This window comes from Maniola hyperantus, chromosome 7 (genome assembly GCF_902806685.2).
Source record: "Maniola hyperantus chromosome 7, iAphHyp1.2, whole genome shotgun sequence".
Classification (NCBI taxonomy): Eukaryota; Metazoa; Arthropoda; class Insecta; order Lepidoptera; family Nymphalidae; genus Maniola; species Maniola hyperantus.
Genome location: NC_048542.1, coordinates 3,070,893 through 3,084,210, shown reverse-complemented (window position 1 = coordinate 3,084,210; position 13,318 = coordinate 3,070,893). Strand labels below are relative to the sequence as shown.

At 39.2% G+C, this 13,318-nt stretch overlaps 2 protein-coding genes across 2 annotated transcripts in view; both read right to left on the bottom strand.

Annotated features, from left to right (window-relative positions):
* LOC117983663 (plasminogen receptor (KT)) overlaps nt 1–13,318 on the bottom strand; it is a 174,094-nt gene that overhangs the window by 34,280 nt on the left and 126,496 nt on the right. The gene's annotated exons all lie outside the window — the stretch shown is intronic.
* LOC117983857 (EARP and GARP complex-interacting protein 1) overlaps nt 1–13,318 on the bottom strand; it is a 72,385-nt gene that overhangs the window by 32,224 nt on the left and 26,843 nt on the right. The gene's annotated exons all lie outside the window — the stretch shown is intronic.

Here is a 13,318-nt window from a genome sequence, read left to right as displayed (position 1 = left end):
GAATATTAGAGTAATTCGTGAGTTAACGGTTGGCTCAGTGGATAGATTATTATAATGACATCCGTTAAGGTTATTTCTGCAAACGCTAGTAATTTAGAGTGTAATTGGAGATATACCGGCAGTTGAGATGATAATTAGTTTAAAGTGATAGTTTAATGTGATAGTAATTTGCAGTTAACTTTGATAGTACCCGCTTTAGAAACGTATAACCCGTTTGGTTAAGAATCATTGCTGACTCTTATGTAGGGTAGACACTACCCTACACAAGAGGTAGGGTAATCAGACAATGAGTTTCCCATTAGATCGAATAGCTTGCATTCTGGTGGTTTCGAGGAAACCGGGCACGAGCTGGCGATCCCTTGAGTGGGATTCGCGTAGGTAGGTATAGTGTGGCGATTGCATGCCTGGATGAATAGTGTTCGAGGCGCCGTAGCGCACGATGCTATGGCATTCGGTATTTAGACGCGCATAGAGTGGATAAGGTAGAGCTATTGTGATATTATTGCGAGTTAGTAAAGAGGAGTCAATAATATGATCTGGTTTAGATAGTGAGTGTCAATGCAATGATTATTTTAAGAGTGTTCATGAAGTTGAGATTGATGATTGAGCTAGTCGCCACGCGAGTTTCTTGCTGGCTCTTCTCGCGGTAGGCTGTAGCATTCCGAACCAGTGGTAGATTGTCTTTAGATGATCAGATAAAGAAATGGCTAGTGATTTGATTCAGAGGTTGCCAATAGCAATTGTGCCCTAATCACATGATGCGATGGTGCTATGATGATGCTATGATGATGATGATGATGATGATGATGTTGAGATTAGGTTAGAGTGAGGTGAGGGGTCGCTGTGAGGGGTGGTTGGAGGCGACCTAGGTAGGGTTAGGTTAGGTTTACCTCGTTATCTTGCGTTGATAGTTTCCCTGTGCTATACGTGAGAGTTTCCATGATAATAATTGAGGATAGTCCATGTAATTTGATAACACAAGAATATCGTTAGTTCACATATGCGGCCTGGTTCATTTTAAGAAAGTAAATCCCGACTCATCCAATAGGTTGTTTAAAGTGCTGAGAACGAATTGTAAAGATCATTGATTAAAGTACCTAGTGGTTAATTACTACGTTCTGATACGTTCTGATGTCGGCTGAGGATTAATAATAATAATTATCGGTCATTCTCCTTCCTATTTCTGATGTACGTGCCTAGCGCGCCTACATCAGAAGTGGGATGAGCACATGCCCACATTTTTGAAAGTTATGCCCACAGTTTTGCAAATAATGCCCACATTAGCCTGGTTTATAAAAGGATAAAGTTACGAGAAAAGATGATATTAATTTGTTTAAAGAAGAAGAAAAGTTTTCCAATTTTAATACCCACAATTAGGCTTTGTTGTAAAAGTTGCAGAAAAAGATTTCGGGGTTTTATCTGAGAGTTAAAAGATCCTTAATATTTCGGATTGGACTCTCACTGCCTCTGAACGTGAAGAGTAGTAAATGGTGTGTGAAATGATGCTTTGTGTAAACCCCGTGATGCAGTGCATGTTGGTATCTATCTGGTATGGAATACTGGCAAGTGTGGTGTAGTTGATCGCAGGACTGGCCTATGCGAGTCAATGTTCTGAATCAGACTACGGTTTGACTATGACAATGTTGACTGTGGTGTAGTTGATTGAGGGACTGGCCTATGCGGGTCGATGTTCCGGATCAAACTACAGTTTGACTATGACAATGATTATGACTTTGATGGTGAACTGAGTGGCAAGTGAATAGTCTAAACTCTAACACCCTTATTAATAAAAAAAATGCTTACTTCAAGCATTATCCTAAGTTACACTTGGACTAGTTACTTCCAGGACCAACGTAGTATTAACAACGTTATTAATAAATATGGAGCTACCTGGATTTAACAATGCCAGCCTTCGGGATGAAAGCGTGCACGTGTGGCTGCCCCTTTTATTAAAAAGTGAAAAGAGAGAGTCAGCGAACGAACTGAATGCTGTGTGTGACAGTGACAGACGATTTCTCTACCTGGACCTATAACTGTCGACAGTATTTTGGGTTCGACTTGACTTCACAGCGAGTTCACAGCTGATAGCTTGCACCGCCATTTTTGTTTTGCAATTTTAACCGGCTTTCCAAAAGGAGAAGGTACTCAATTCGGCGCGTTTTTGTAAACCGATTTCTCCGAGGTTTCTGACCGATTTGCATAGTTTTTTTTAATTAGTAGAGGAAGTTCGCGAGACGTTACCATAAAAATGTTTGGATCCAACTATTTAATCCTGACGCTGCAAGAGTGCTGCACTCCTAAGCCATGGGACTTTGGAAAGTATTGGTGGCAATTACTTAATTTATTACCCAGAAAATGTTTCAGTTTCACTTCATATTATCAATGAAATAATCTGAATTGATCTTGTAGATCACTTCGTTTGTGGCAGCGTGTGAACTTACGACATTCCACACTGATGGATGAGACGCTGACGGGATGTGTCTGGTCCGCTTCAGTATGTTGTCAGTTGACGTAATGGACAGATGTGACATTGAGATCATGACTAAATGGATGACCTTTAAATTGTGAAACATCAGGGACTCTCGGTCCATGTGTGTGCTTGTGTGTTGTGGGACTTGGTTGAAGGAACACACTGCTTGCAGATGTTATGTTATAGTAAGTTCATGAGTCTATCCTGGTAAGGAAGTGTCCTTCCAGATGTTATGAGTCTATCCTGGTAAGGAAGTGTCCTTCCAGATGTTATGGAGTTTATCCTGGTGGGAGTGTCGTCCGGGCCAGACTCGTAAGAGTTGGTTGAGGGGACACACTTCTTCCAGATGGTGTGAGTTTATCCTGGTAAGAGTGTCGTCCGGGCCAGACTCGCAAGAGTTGGTTGAGGGGACACACTTCTTCCAGATGTGGAGTCTATCCTGGTAAGAGAGTGTCGTCCGGGCCAGACTCGCAAGAGTTGGTTGAGGGGACACACTTCTTCCAGATGTTGTGGAGTCTATCCTGGTAAGAGAGTGTCGTCCGGGCCAGACTCGCAAGAGTTGGTTGAGGGGACACACTTCTTCCAGATGTTGTGGAGTCTAGCCTGGCTGGAGGGATGCACTCGCTCAGTCCAGATGATGTTCGACCCTGGTTGAGGTTCGGGCCGCACCTGAAGAGGTCGGTTGAAGGGATGCACGCGCTTGCTCCAGATGTGTTAGATGAATGGACAGTGTCGTCCGTGCCAGATTCTTATGGGTTGCTTGAAGAGATGTGCTCGTCTTGTCCAGGTTGCACGCTTTTGTTGTGACATGCGTTGGTGACATGTTATGGTTGCGACATGCTATGGTTGCGAAGTAATTTTGTTGTGACATGCTTTGGTTGTGTTATGCATGCTTTATAATATGTAGTTTTTGTGCTTGTGCTGATCGTCAGGATGGACGAGCGGATGTTCTGACGATTGGAAATTGTTTGTGCTTGATACTTACTAGCTCCCGTGGACGGTCGCATGTCAGAATGGCCGTGTAGGCGTGTCAATGTTATAATAGGTTTTACTGTCATAGATTCCGTGAAAAGAAACGTTGCATGAAGGAAGCTTTACTCTGTGAAAAGAAGCCATCTTGGATTAGCCGGCAGAGTTGGATTTTGACAGACACGCGTAGGTTGTCTGATTCAGAATTCACTCTAGCCATTTTATTAGAATTCAGATTAGCTTAGGTAATTCGAGATAGGTAGCTTTTAGCGTGAATAATAATGATCGTGATATTTAATTCTGTGATTGTGATAATGTAAAATGTTTGTGTTAAATCGTAACCTTAAAGTAATTCTAACCTTTAATGCTATCCGGTGACTTTGTCTGCAAAGCACTATTAATAATGTTCGCGTAGTTGTTAGACGAATGTGGAATATTAATTATATTGGTGAATATTAGAGTAATTCGTGAGTTAACGGTTGGCTCAGTGGATAGATTATTATAATGACATCCGTTAAGGTTATTTCTGCAAACGCTAGTAATTTAGAGTGTAATTGGAGATATACCGGCAGTTGAGATGATAATTAGTTTAAAGTGATAGTTTAATGTGATAGTAATTTGCAGTTAACTTTGATAGTACCCGCTTTAGAAACGTATAACCCGTTTGGTTAAGAATCATTGCTGACTCTTATGTAGGGTAGACACTACCCTACACAAGAGGTAGGGTAATCAGACAATGAGTTTCCCATTAGATCGAATAGCTTGCATTCTGGTGGTTTCGAGGAAACCGGGCACGAGCTGGCGATCCCTTGAGTGGGATTCGCGTAGGTAGGTATAGTGTGGCGATTGCATGCCTGGATGAATAGTGTTCGAGGCGCCGTAGCGCACGATGCTATGGCATTCGGTATTTAGACGCGCATAGAGTGGATAAGGTAGAGCTATTGTGATATTATTGCGAGTTAGTAAAGAGGAGTCAATAATATGATCTGGTTTAGATAGTGAGTGTCAATGCAATGATTATTTTAAGAGTGTTCATGAAGTTGAGATTGATGATTGAGCTAGTCGCCACGCGAGTTTCTTGCTGGCTCTTCTCGCGGTAGGCTGTAGCATTCCGAACCAGTGGTAGATTGTCTTTAGATGATCAGATAAAGAAATGGCTAGTGATTTGATTCAGAGGTTGCCAATAGCAATTGTGCCCTAATCACATGATGCGATGGTGCTATGATGATGCTATGATGATGATGATGATGATGATGATGTTGAGATTAGGTTAGAGTGAGGTGAGGGGTCGCTGTGAGGGGTGGTTGGAGGCGACCTAGGTAGGGTTAGGTTAGGTTTACCTCGTTATCTTGCGTTGATAGTTTCCCTGTGCTATACGTGAGAGTTTCCATGATAATAATTGAGGATAGTCCATGTAATTTGATAACACAAGAATATCGTTAGTTCACATATGCGGCCTGGTTCATTTTAAGAAAGTAAATCCCGACTCATCCAATAGGTTGTTTAAAGTGCTGAGAACGAATTGTAAAGATCATTGATTAAAGTACCTAGTGGTTAATTACTACGTTCTGATACGTTCTGATGTCGGCTGAGGATTAATAATAATAATTATCGGTCATTCTCCTTCCTATTTCTGATGTACGTGCCTAGCGCGCCTACAAATTCTAAACCATAGATATTATATTTGTAAACAGAGGCACGTCAAAATGATAGACAAAATACTACAGACGTGACAGAACAATTAACAGATTATAAATGGCAAATCTATGGTACTTACATGGCAAAACATAATAAAGATTTTATTATATTTTAGAAATAAAGTAATTGTAGATTTAAATAGAGTATAATGTGGTATTTAAAGTATATAAATTTAGTAGAGTTTAAACTCTATTGACTCTATTGAATTTAATCTTTACATGGTATCACTATATTTTTATACAGAGGGTGGGAGTTAATCCCAGCCTATAAATGGCTCTGCTTTGACGGTAGAAATCATTAATTTTCCTATTTTTAAGAAGAAGCTGTGACATACCTACAGGTACGAATATTGTTGATTTTATATTTCTTTTGTTGTACTATGTATGTTGAATTATGTATTGTTCAAATGTGTAATTGGTATTTCAAAATAGACACCACCGAGTTTTTTCTTGCCAGTTCTTTCTCTCGGTAGATAATATGCTTGTTACGGACAAGCTAAACTGCGCGGGAGACGCTCGGTAACCATAGCAACGGACCGACACGAGATCAGCCGAATCTGAGACAGTATCTCGGTAGAGAGAGAAAGTAAGTAATTGTCAGAAAGAGAAGGCATGCCTCGTGTCGGAAAATGCATGGAATGTGCCAAGGGCGAGTCGAAATAAAGCGGCAACGTCGCATAATCTATGCATAATTGGTTAGTACAATTTATTGGCTCATTAGAGGAGGTACTTACTAAGGCAAAATATGCAAATATTAAGGCGTGATTTTTACGCATTATTCGTTCTCAAGTTTTCGGTCTCAGTGTAATACAAGTGAAAGTGCTAGAATAGGGCAGTGATAGGGAAAGTACCTCTTCTAAATAGCTAAGTAGCTAGGTAAAGATCAGCTTAGGCTGGTCAGTGGCCTCTCTTCAAAACCGAGGCAAGTGACACCAGCTGCGGTCAGCTGGTAGCCCAGGTCATTGACCCTAAATGGTCAGCTGGTAGCCCAGGTCATTGACCTTACATGGTCAGCTGGTAGCCAGGTCATCAAACCCCAGCTGTGATCAGCTGAACTACTGCGAAGGGTGAGTGAACCGAGTCAGCCGGTACCTGTTCTTGTTGTAGCATAGCAAGCAACAGCTGACATCTACAGCATCTTTCCTCACCGTAATAGCCCTCCAATAGCAACCATCTCACAGCTGAGCCGTGGTCCTTACCACCCACGGTCAGCTACGGTGCAGCAGCGTGCAGGTGCACGGCGCATGCCCATGCAACCACAAGCAGCCAACCAACCATCTGGCCTAAGGGTCATCGTGGAAGGTCCTCGGCCACAGCGGGCGGAACACGGTGGACAGCAGCAACGACGTCGAGAGTTGAACCTGCCACTTATCTTAAGGATAACAGTGGTGAGGGGTTCGCAACAGCGACGGGTGGAGTGCTTCAGGTATCCGCTGCGACCAAAAGGTTTTTAAAAACCATATAGCCCCCCAAGTGTTAATAAGTTCAGTGTCTCTTAGTGAGTTACAAGTAAATTTTTCCGACGGCCATTTTAAATGAACTTTTCCGGCGGCCATTTTGAATTGAACTTTTCCGTCGGCCATTTTGAAGTCATGTAGTGAGAAGTACTACATATCTATATAACTTTAATGTGATGGCTTATGTATTAACCATTATGTATTAACCATTATGTGCTAACCTTTATGTACTAACCTTTATTTGCATTTGTTCTAGCTAATGTTTAGTCTTGTGTAACTAATGCTTACGTACTAACCTTTATGTGCTAACCCTTATCTACTAACCATTATGTGTATTGGTTTTTAGTTGATAAACTAATCATACTTTATTCCACAGGCAGTGTGTTTATAAAAGTGTAGCGACAGTCGAGTTAATTAAATTAAAAGTGAAACGTTGTAAAGAAAGCTGCGGCACAGGCCTTGTGTTAGCAGTATAGGCTCTAAGATTCCGTATTCAGACCGGCTGATGCGGTGGAACAGTGTTCTATGTTTTTTATGTATCGACTGTCGGTCAACATTTATATCAAGCCTGTTACCATTTCGAGTGAATAATAAGCGTCGGTTCCCAACTTTTTTCGTTCAGTCGTCGTTTAAACTGAGTGTTAACATTCGAGTGAACGATAATCGTGTCGTACATAACCGATGTTTACTATTTAGTCTTTGTTAAACCAGATAGGTTTTTATATGACTTAATAACTTACAACTATTAGGTCTAAAGTTTAATTGTACGATCGTGTCCTATGAGATCCAACTACTTTAGGTTGTATTAATATCCGTATTCATAATCTGAAAGCTTACAACTATTCAGTTATGAAAATTATACGAACTTGCTTATATGATAACTTAATAGTAAGTGATCATTTCTAACGTATGTGTGTTGTATATAATTATTAAGATAACTCGTGTACCTATACTTTGTTTATAATTTAAAAACTGTATTACCCTGCCATTAGTAATACTATTGTGTTTTTGTGTAATTTATTCATAATGTTGTCATTTATAAATTGATATAATAAGTTGTGTCACTTATATAATTGTGTCTTATGTTCATTTGTCTAACGGACAGTGTTTTGTCAGTTGTCATACGTGTGACTAATTTTTATTTTTTCCTAATAAATACGTATTGTGTTCTTAAGAATGATGTTTGATTCGAGATTAGTCTCGTGTGTAAACCCGTGAAAACTACTATCCTTTTAAAACCTTAAGTAGCGATTACTCCTGTAGTTCAGTCTGAACTGGCAGTGCGTAAAGCTCAAATTGAGTTGAGCACCTCTAGATTTTTTTACTAGTTCCTATCTAACCATACAGAATAATGCTTTTTACGAACTGGTGGTAGATTTTTCTTAAAGGAAATAATAAATTATTTAATGATAAAGCAATAAGTAATGGTAAAGATAAACTTTGATATGGAGGGATTTTTCCCTGAATAAAACAGTTTATTTCCTTATACAATCTTTTATTTTGTTTTCTACCTTCAACCACGCCCTAGCTTATTGATAACGAATTAAGGTTTAGGCTCTCAGTAGGTGATTCCTGACTCTATTGTCTCTATACTTCTGAGGCTAATCTAGCACATGCATATCTAGTACTACCTTAGATATCATTATTAAACCGCAAACTGCAAATTCGATATGAAAACGAAGATGAGATGATGACAAATATGAAAAACTTACTGTATGAATCTTTGAACATCAAGTTTTCTATTTTAGAAAGACACCATTGATGGCTGCGACTATACTGGACTGTAGCATTGCTACCTCTCTCTCATACGCGCGAGCGTGCTCAAGCTGGCGCCCAGAACCATAGCAGTTCACAAGTCAATTGTGGCAAACTTTGGAAATCCTGTAAGATCTTCCGAGCTTAGTTCTCATCCTCTAGTTAAGCAAATAGCCATATTAAAAGGTATCTTTGCCAAAAATCCTTCAGTTAAAAAATCTGCTTCATGGACAGTAGAGGACTTACTGATCTTCAGTCATACCACTTTGATTACAACAGCCTTTTTGCAGTATCAAGACACACTTCTGTGCTCTTTCTGTTGCCACGGCGAGAAGAGTCCACGACTTAACTCTTCTATCAATAGAAAGGATAACTTCGAAGATAAGGGGAATGAAATAATATTTTGGCCTAAATTTGGCTCTAAAACTGATTCGGCATCTTACAGATAATGGGGCTGGTTGTTAAAAAAGGAAGAAACCAACGCAGATAATTGATTGGATCTAGTCTTTTGGGTGAAGAAAACCATTTCTATTTCAAAGATACGCCGTAACACAACACGTAAAGATAGCCTGTTCATTACTACAAGGGGAAGAGTCAAGAATGCCTCTCGAACTGTAATCACAGGTTGGATCAAAACATTATTTAAAGAAGCGGGCATATCTGTAACGGCAGGCAGCTTTAGGGCAGTAGTTGCGACTAACAACTGGATTGGTAATCATTGTAATATTGACGAAATTCTGAAAAGGTGCAATTGGGGATCTAAGTATACTTTCTTTTATTAGCGTCGATCTATTGTTTATTGATCATATTATGTTGAATAAGTGACAAGCAACTGGAGTGTCTGTAAGAAATGCGTAACCAACGCACACAATATTATGATACTACTAACTGGGCAATTTTTATATAAAAAATTGTGAACAGCATGGACTTGTGAAAGAAACATTGAGATTTGCCTGGAGCAAACGTGGAACATGGCGAGAACGTCGACATTTTTGAAGTAGCTATTAGTAAACTAGATAACTACTTCCTCCCAAAACAAAACAAGACCTTTGAACGGCATATTTTCCGTCTAATTCAGCAAGATGAAGAAAAAGTTTTGAAAAATTCCTTATTAAGCGAAGAGATCAGGCGGCGAAATGTAAGTTCGAATAACCTGATGACCACATAATTCACCAAATACTAGAAAAATCTTTATCATTAGCGACTTGTGGACAATCCCAAACTAACCGGCCTGTTGGAAAGCCTGGAACACCTCAGAGACGTAAGCTCTCTTTGCGTGTTCTATCGCCTCTATAATGGAGAGTGTTCCGAAGAGTTGTTTGATCTCATTCCACCCTCCTTTTTTTACAACCGCATCGCACGCCACCGCGACACATAACCCTCCTTTGGACATTGCCGCAGTTGGGTAAAAATACTAACTGCCGACGATATAACTTGCAATTTAAAAGCCATATGAAGGTCAATATCCCGTGACTAAGCTGAAAAATTAGTCGAAAGTATGCCTCGAAGATACCAGGCTATTGTGGATAACGGAGGAGACTGGACGCTTTAATAATAAAGCATCCAAGTGAAAATTATCAACTACATGTTTTATGTTTTTCAAACGCTAGACTTTCATTTTTTAATACATTTTGCCGGTCACGCTCTTGTGTTATATGTAACACGAGGGCGTGTATATATACTGAAAAAATTGCTTGCTTTTGATAACTCTTTCACATCTCTCCCACTGGTGGAAAATCTTAATAAGCAGGTAATATAAATATTGCCTTGGTACAGTGAAAATGCAAAGAAAAGGGTTGCCTTCAAAACTTTGTGAAAAGAAAAAAGTCTGCTAAAGAACAATTACAACAAAAGGAAATGAAACTACCGTTATCGTTAACAGACCAGCATATTAAATTATTTCTTACAATCAAGTCGCATTATATCAGAAAACATTGAGCTAGGGCCTAGGCAGTACCTCTCTACTCTCTACAGAGCTACTCAATATTTCAAAAATGCACCGCATATACCAAATCTGGTTCTAAGAGGGAAACTATAACTGCCCTATGGCTCCAAAACGCCATTATCAGACCATATTCAATACCAAATTCAACTATGTACTAATTTTTCATGCCCAAAAAAGATCCATGCGCTACTTTCACTCTTTACCGACAAGCTGACCCTGTTGAAGACACTGCGAGTAAAAATTAATGTCAAACACCAAAAAAAACAAGAAACGAGTAAGTCAAATAAAAAAAGAAGAAAAAGAATCTGTTGATTCCTCAAATTCAACTACAGCCATCTTAAATGTCCAGTAGATATTTTAGGAGTTAAGAGACTAAAACGTAGAAACAGCAGTAATGGTCAGTCGGAACCCGCAGAAGTAATAAGAATATGTTTTAAGGGATCAACATTGCCAACAAAGGTATATATTTTTGAAACAGTAAGTACAGTAACCCCTTATGAATATCCAGTCACTCAGTGTGCGCGTTGCTGGAGATTTGGCCATAAATTAGATTCTGTCCTTCCAAGTACCGGATATGGTTAGTGCCCCTTTGTACGAACAATTAAAGCCTCAATAGCTCAACCGGTATAGGAGTGGACTGAAAACCGAAAGGTCGACGGTTCAAACCCCGCCCGTTGCACTATTGTCGTACCTACTCCTAGCACAAGCCTGACGCTTAATTGGAGAGGAAAGGGGAATATTAGTCATTTAATATGGCTAATATTTAATAAAAAAAAAAAAAAAAAAAAGTTAAATTCTGCCATTAATTCTCGAATGCGTTTTTCTTTCTTATAAATAGGACAGGTATGAGATAATAAAGAAAGGAAAATCTCGTTATAAAGGTGTTATGTTATACAAAATAAATTTATTTTGTATAACATTACCTTTACCATCATTATACGGAACTGAAATTATTTATGAGAAAAGTGAGGAGTTAATAGAATTATTATCTACTGAGCAAGGGATAAGATCAGAAAGTTTAACATTTTTATATTTAATTTATGTAGGTACGCATACCAAACCATACATGTGTAGTGAAAGTGATTCCAAAACTAGATTAATATCCCCTCATAGACCAAATACAGAATCAATCATAGAGTTCGACTTAAGAACGGCGTGTGGTTTGATTCCTGTGATGGACAGTAATGAAAATAATATCAAAAGTATTATTGACGCTGCCGAAATGTAGGCGGACATGTTATCGGAGTCAGGGAAAAAATTAATCATAACATTTGTTTTGTAAAGTAAGTTAAGAAGAGAGGATTGGGCATATCACATTTAATGAAAGTGATTGTGACAGTTATTTTAATGAAAGTGATCGTTTGTTGAGAGCTAAAATACAGTCAAGGCATCATACAGGCAAGGTATATTTTGTCTATATTTTATTATCTCAAGACAGAGACATTATAACGCGTGATTCATTTAGAGGTACTTTTAGTGGTTGGGATTTAATTGCAGATCGCGCATGCGTCGTGTCAACTGAAGTGGCATTCCTGTTCAGTAGTGTTTGACATTTCATAATGGAAAGACTTAGCCCGGCACAGCGTCTACAAATTGTTCAGCTTTATTACGAAAATGGGCGTTGTACGAGGAATGTGTATCGGGCGCTTAGAGCAACTTATGGTCCACATAATCGGCCAACCGAACGCACAATTCGCTCTACTGTCAGTAAGCTTGAGACCCAATTTTCATTATTGGATAATACTCGAACAAATAGACCACATCCAGCACGTAGTGAAGGAAATATAGGGGCGGTAGCGGCGAGTGTACGCGAAGACCGTAAAGTGTCGATTCGTCGCCGTTCTCAACAGCTTGGCCTGTCGTATTCAACAACTTGGCGTATTTTACGTAAGGATCTTTCCTTAAAAGCATACAAAATTCAATTAGTGCAAGAACTGAAGCCGAGCGACCTTCCGAATCGTTTCCGTTTTAGTCGTTGGGCTCTTGACAAGCTTGCAGAAGATGCACTGTTTTCAACAAAAATTTTGTTCTCAGATGAGGCCCATTTTTGGCTTAATGGGTTTGTGAATAAACAAAATGCCCGTATTTGGGCTGATGAACAACCCAAAGAGGTTCAAGAGCTGCCATTAAATCCAGAGAAAACAACTGTTTGGTGTGGTTTATGGGCCGGTGGAATAATCGGTCCCTATTTCTTCAAAACTGAGGCCGGCCGGAGTGTTACTGTGAATGGTGACCGTTACCGCGCGATGGTAACAGATTATTTGATGCCTGAAATTGAAGCCCGTGGTCTCAACGAAATTTGGTTCCAACAAGATGGCGCCACTTGCCATACAGCCCGTGAAACCATGGCTTTACTGCGAGAACGATTCGGCGAACAAATCATTTCACGCTTTGGACCAGTGAATTGGCCGGCTAGATCATGTGACATCACACCTCTTGATTATTTCCTTTGGGGCTATGTAAAGTCCAAAGTCTACATGGATAAGCCAGCTACGATTGAGGCATTGGAGGCCAATATTACTCGAGTCATTGGCGAAATACCTCTCGAAATACTCACACGCGTCATTGAAAATTGGAACTTCAGAATGGACCATGTTAACCGCAGTCAAGGACAACATTTGAAAGAAATTATCTTTAAGAAATAATTGTAAAGAATGGTTCTTTTGTATGATAATAAAGATTATAAAATAAAATTGAATTTATTCTTTTTTTTTACTTATTAAAAAAAATACCTCTAAATGAATCACCCATTAGAACCTGAACCCATCAATTTAATAAAAGGGTATTGCTGTAATTGTATTGTTAGCAAAAGAACTGTTGGTTGCTGTGCCCATACAATGACAGTAGTAATATGGTTTTTAGGGTGGGCACGGCATCAAAATAATATAAATGCACCAGCCACGTTCCTTGATAATATAATAAAATAAGAGAAGATATAGAAAATGAGGAGGTGAATTAATAAAGCAAATAAAATAATCATTGTTTTATTTTTCTTCTTTCTTTTGTTAAAACAAAAGTCTTGTTG